The 6,533-nt window shown below is 33.3% G+C and overlaps 1 pseudogene; it reads left to right on the top strand.

Moving 5' to 3' along the window:
• The first annotated feature begins 2,777 nt into the window (after nucleotides 1-2,777).
• On the top strand, nucleotides 2,778-3,664 carry LOC127900772 (cinnamoyl-CoA reductase-like SNL6; annotated as a pseudogene).
• Nucleotides 3,665-6,533: the final 2,869 nt, after the last annotated feature.

Here is a 6,533-nt window from a genome sequence, read left to right as displayed (position 1 = left end):
AGTTTTTCTTCAATTCCTTACTTATTTTCCAGTTTTTCTTCGTAGGCTTGCAACCTTATTTGAAGTTGCTAGATCATCAAAACCTCCAGATTTTTTGTTTCCTCAATTGTCACAGAATATTATCAAACTTCGAGTCTACTAATCGAAGCATCTTTTCAATGATCCTTACCTCTTTTAACTTCTTATCATTTCTTTCTAATTCATTGGAAACAGTCACAACCTGAATAAAATAATTATAAATCAACTTGGATGTCTTCATGTGTAAGGACTCAAATTCTCCTCGTAATGTTTGGAAACAAACCTTCTTAAATTGTTCTACTCCTTTGTAAGAGGTCCTTATCTTCTCCCATGCTTCTTTTAAGGAGGTCGCACCAGCAATCTTTTCAAAAGTATTTTCATCTAATGATTGAAAGATGAGATGCTTTGTTTTATTATCTTCCTTCTTCAAGTCTTTCAAATTCTCCTTTTGCAATGCGATCAAAGTAGTTTCATTTTCTGGCACAGTAAAGCCTTTTTCCACAGCTTCCAATACATCGTGTGCACCTAATAGAGCCTTCATTTTGATACTCCAGTTGTCAAACTTGCTTCCCTTCAATTGTGGAACTTGGAATGACATCATGCCACCGTTTGCTGTAATTCACAAATTGAGTGAGAATTTAGAGATTCTGGATAACACGGATGAATCCAAAATGTCAAAAAACCTTGAGAGGAACTCAGGACAACTTTTAGTCAATGGTCAATAGCGGTCAACAACAATTATTCAGTTCGGATCGATTGAGTTGATTCAAATTCGGCTCGGTTCAGTTCCGTTCGATTCAGTTCAACATAGTGAGTTGACTAGTTTCAAGACAGCCAACTTCCGACAGCGATTACGGGCGCGTTCAAACTCTGATCAGGCTTATTTTTGTGGCATCATGTTTGTCTCATTAAGCTCTTCAATTTTATATGCTATACTACTATATAAAACACTGATTACCTGGCTCTAATACCACTTTTCTGGATAATTGACAAATTAAACACTCAAAATAAACACTATTTTATTTCTTCAATAACACTTTTCAAATACTACAATTATTTTTCACTGTCTGCAACTTAGAGATTTTGTTACTTCACTTGATGCTTAAACTGAATACATAAGGGCGTATTTATACATATTACAAATCAATCACAATCATTCATTTATTCAACTACCCTACAAATCCTAACCATTCATCAAAACTTACCACTCACCTACCTCACCAACCATACCAACCATGCCAACCATGCCATCCTTACCTACCACAAGAAACTTCTATGAATTAGGCTTAGATTTCTTCAACTTCGATCAAGTTTATGATCCACACATATATACTCTAACACACGTGCTTGGCTTTAGCTAAATGAGGAAAAAAAAAAAAACCACAATGGTTTATTAATTTTGCGGCACCAAGCTGCATGCGTCATCAAAATCAGTTGCATGCTTCACATGTCTGCTTCATTATTTTAGTCACTAGCCTGCTTCATCAACTTCCATCACTAGTCTGCTTCATAAACTTCCTCTCCAGTTTGCATAACTCGATGGGTATATAAAGTACAAATATTGAGAGTTGCTTCATTTTGTAAATCTGAAAATTGGGAGCAAAAGCCAAAGAGAAGAGAAAAGAAACCGAGAAAGAAAGAAAAATAAAAGAAGAAAAGAAATAAAAGAAAGAGAGAAGCCAAGAGTGAAGAAAAAGAGGGAAAAGGAGAAAGGAATTAAGAAACTAAGGGTGAAAAGAAAGTTGAAAAGAGGAATTAAGAGGAAACATTACAAGAAATAGAGTCGGGCACTTAGATAAAATTCACTGAATTCACGAGTAATTGATTTATGAAGTTTGAGCAATTATGAAAACTATATCAATTTTTATATCAATTTTAACAATTAATTTTTTAACCTTGTATTTTTTAGGAGAAATCCAAGTATCAAGGAACCCACAAGAGCCTCAAAAGAACTCTAGAGTGAACCAAGATCTGAGAGTGGATACTATTATCATAATTATGTACTCTGTGAAGCATTTATGTTTTGATAGTATGATTTAATATCATGTTATAATTATATGTTTACATATTATATAATTGATTGAGTCATGAGATGTTATCATAGTCACCATAGGTGTATCCTTCCTCATTGGCTCTACGCATGCATATTGAGAGTTAGATTACTTTATTTGTCTACTGTAGTTAAATTCCATCAGGTATTAAGAGGTTTTTTCCCTGTTCTGTTTGCGCAATGATGATTCGATGATATAATAGTTATTCCCCTAGGTACTCTTTGGTGTAGTTTGTCTTGTATGCAAGTATGATTTTTCATATTTGCTTATGTATTATGTTCAAATGCGAAGTTATATGATTATGTATAAGCATTAATACACTACTTTCTTATTGTATACATAATTATATTCACTCACTAAGATGCAAGCTCACTATTTTCTTATTTACCCTATTTCTCCCAGATTTCTATGGATTTCATGCAAATTAGTTTCTAATCAATTGATGTTGGGCCACGAGACACATTACTGCATGACTTGCATTTTGTATATATAGCAAGATGTGAATTGTACAAGTTTTGAATATATTTTCTAATGAGGCATTGATGTTATTATATGATTATGATAGAGGCCTGAGGCAAATTTTATATATTCGTAAATCACGTTTGTGTCATGAGTTTTAGATAGTGGATTGCATGATTCGCCCCGGATCTGATAGAGTCAGTGCGAGTCGAGTCAAAGATATATCTACTCCTATCAAATTATTAAACAATGGAGAGGAGAGAAATTGAACATTTAGGTTCATGAGTACCACTGGGCTTGGAGCTACTGGGACACGTTTAGATCAAAACGGACATTTTCAAAACTCATTTGAAGATATCCGTGTAACAAAAAGATAATGGAATAATTATGTTACCCTAAAATATAATCGTTAGTGGGTGTATTATTCAAATTTTGGGAGCCTCCCTCCGACCACTCCACCTACGATGAATTAACGGCGGAAGTAGAGACAATGGCAGCTCACAACGTGCTGGAAGCGTGCGCACAGACAAATACAGTTGACAAAGTCGTCTTCACGTCTTCTCTAACCGCCGTCGTCTGGAGTAACCACCGCGACAATCCGACGTCGCATGACTTCGATGAGTGAAATTGGAGTGACGTCAATTTGTGCAAGAAATTCAAGCTATGGCATGGTTTGTCAAAGACGCTGGCGGAGAAGACAGCGTGGGCCCTGGCGATGGACCGAGGATTAAGCATGGTGTCGATAAACGGAGGGCTGGTGATGGGTCCAGACGTCACGATCTCGAATCCGTATCTAAAAGGAGCGGCCGAGATGTACGAAGATGGTGTGATGGCTTCGGTGGACCTGAGATTCTACGTTGATGCTCACATTTGCGTGTTCGAAGACGTTTCATCGTATGGTGTTATATCTGCTTCAACCACGTCATCAACTGCAACGAAGACGCCATGAAGCTCGCCCGCATGCTATTGCCACCCTCCGACACTTCAACTCCTCCGCTACGTTTTGAGGATACAAGAGTGCACCCACAGAGAGTAAGCAACAAGAAGCTGAACAAACTGATGGTAAATTTTGATGGCGAGTTTCAAGCCGATTGCTCCGCGGACTAATATTGCAATTATGTAATTTATAATTTTGTTTAAATATTTAAGTTCTTTTCTTGTGTATGTTTTTAGGGATGGCAATTTTTTCCGATGGGATTTGGGACGGGATTAGGACATATTTTTGTCCCATAAAAAAATTTAGAGACGGAAGTGAGACATTTTTTATCCCAATTACATATGCAGGACGGGAGTGGGATAAATTTCGTCCCATCCCATCTCATTACCGATTAAGAATAGAAATTTTTCCAATTGGGATGGGATCCCGCAAGATCCCATCTCTTTTGGGACGGGATTGTGACATATTTTTGTCCCAAAAAAAATATAGAAACGGGATTGGAACGTTTTTTCACCCCATTTGCATACACGGGATGGGACTGGGATTGGTAAATCCCATCCCATCCCGTCCCATTGCCAACCCTATATGTTTTACACAAATTAAGCTCTTATTGTTTCAAATGTTAAAAGCTCAAGCTCTTATATTAAGGGTTAAGCTTCTTTGATCTTTCGAAATAAATAAAAAATATTATTCAAATTTGGATTCAGTACTTTTGATGGTTGCGTTTACTTTTTAAAAGACCTAGATCACTAGTTATTAGACAAGGATACAAAGGTTTACTTTTAAAAAACTGCGACCAATAGTTATTAGATAAGAATATAAAAATAATTAAATTTTAACCGTATATTGTTATAAATATATGTCTGGTAGAAGACTAGGTAAGCACGAAAAAAATTCGTATAATCCATAACTCTGTATACCTGCATTCTCCAATGACCGTATTTGACTGTTTATTATGAAATTTGTTTAGTTTTGGTCGCTACTTAGAGACTGAAATTTGTTCTGTTGTTTTAATTAATTTTTTATGAAGTTTGATTTTACATCAATGTGGAACTACATACTGGATAAGCAAGTGAAAATATTTTGCTTAATGGATAAGCACATGAAAATATTTTGCTTCACACACTAGTGATCAAAAGAAACAAAGCTAAAAAATTAATTAAGATTATTTAACTTCACATATACGTCACATTAAGGTTAAAAAAATGACCTGTCGTATGTAACAGAAGGAAGACGAAGAAAATTCACGAAAAATTACAGAGAAAAAGGCTATTTCTGGAATGGCGTTGATTCAAAGTCAACTAATGAAGCATGTATAGAAACTAGCTATTCTTTTTTTTTCACTTAATTGCTTTACTATGCTTGAAGTAATTGTTCTTCACTTTACTAAAAGATTAGGTGCACTGGATTTTGAATTTAGTCCAGGGAGCACTGGAGCAGTGAAAGCCAAATTAAGAAAGGTGAAAAAGATATATAATTAGCTAGTATGGGATGTCAAAATTATTATTTTTTTGGTTTATATTTTTACATATTTTTCCAATCAGACTTCTACTATTACTCATCTAGATCCCCTTTTGCTTACTTTGTTTGCGGGGAAACTCACTGTTTTTATCTTTTATAAATCTGTCCCTTTTTTGGTAGTTATACAGATTTACTTTGAATAACATACAGATTTACTTTTTAAAAACTATGATCGATAGTGTTATTAGATAAGAACATATGAGTATTTAAATTTTAACCATGCACTGCTATAAATATATGTGTGGTAACAGATTAGGTAATCACAAAAAAAGTTCGTATAATTCATAGCTTTGTATACTTTGTTTAGTTTTGGTTGCTATTTAAAGTCTGAAGTTTGCCCAATTATTTTAATTAATTTATCATATGTTTGATTTTACATCAATGTTGAACTATACTTGGATAAGCACATGAAATGTTTTACTTACACACTAGGGATCAGAAGAATCAAAGCTAAAAAATTAACTATGATAATTTAACTTCACATATGTGTCTCATTAAGTTTAAAAAATGATCTGTCATATATAATAAAAGGATGAAGAAGAAAATTCATGAAAAATGACAAAGAAAAAGGCTATTTTTGGAGTAGCGTTGATTCAAAGTCAACTAATAAAACATGCATAGAATCTACACTCACCGTTCTATGCATCCACTAATTGATAATCAGAATAGGTTGGAAATAGAATGGATAGGAATCATTTACCAATTGGTAATTAGAATGGGCTAGAACTAGAATGCGCAGGAATCCAAATATGTTAGAATGGTAATGGGAAGTGAAAACCAAAATAAGTTATTTACTTAAACTATAGGAATTGAAATGAAAATCAAAATTGGTTTTATTCACATTGATGTGTTTACTCTGTCTAAGAATATGAATGAATTATTTTAAGTCACTAAAATGTCCTTAGTTAATTATTTTCATATTTATTATTATTTATTAAAATATGATGATTATTATTTAAAAAATATTTTTTATTAATAATAATAACAAAAAAATGATGATGAAAATAATAATAACAACAACAATAATAATGATTAGCTACAATTAAAAAAATAATAACAATAACAATAATATAACAATAATTTTTTTAAGAAAAAAAGTGAAATTATAAAATTTAGGTGTGGTAAAATGACGAGTTCAAACAATGAAACTTAATTTTCATTCTTTAATCCCAAAAATATATGAGCCTCATATATTTTATTCTCATTCTCCCTTTTATTTTAATAAATAAACACTATCAATTATTTTTTACGTCCAATTTTAATTCTCCAATACCACAAATAAACACGTCATCGTGGGCTTCCAAGACATATCTGATATGCTTACATTAATTTTCAAGAAAGAGAAAGCCATTCATCTTCTTTGTGGACAGATTGTACCCCTACTTAAATAACTGATAAGCCACAGTCGCCAGAGTCAGAGAAGACAGCAATTGTGAAAATTTTTGGCAATATGACAAATACAAAGGGAAATTATATATATGTAATTAATGGGTGGGGTTCCCGTAATTTAAAATTTGACTTACCTTTAAAGGTCTGAACGCGTTGAC

This window comes from Citrus sinensis, chromosome 3 (assembly GCF_022201045.2).
Source record: "Citrus sinensis cultivar Valencia sweet orange chromosome 3, DVS_A1.0, whole genome shotgun sequence".
Taxonomy (NCBI): domain Eukaryota; kingdom Viridiplantae; phylum Streptophyta; class Magnoliopsida; order Sapindales; family Rutaceae; genus Citrus; species Citrus sinensis.
This window is presented reverse-complemented; position numbering and strand designations above follow the sequence as displayed.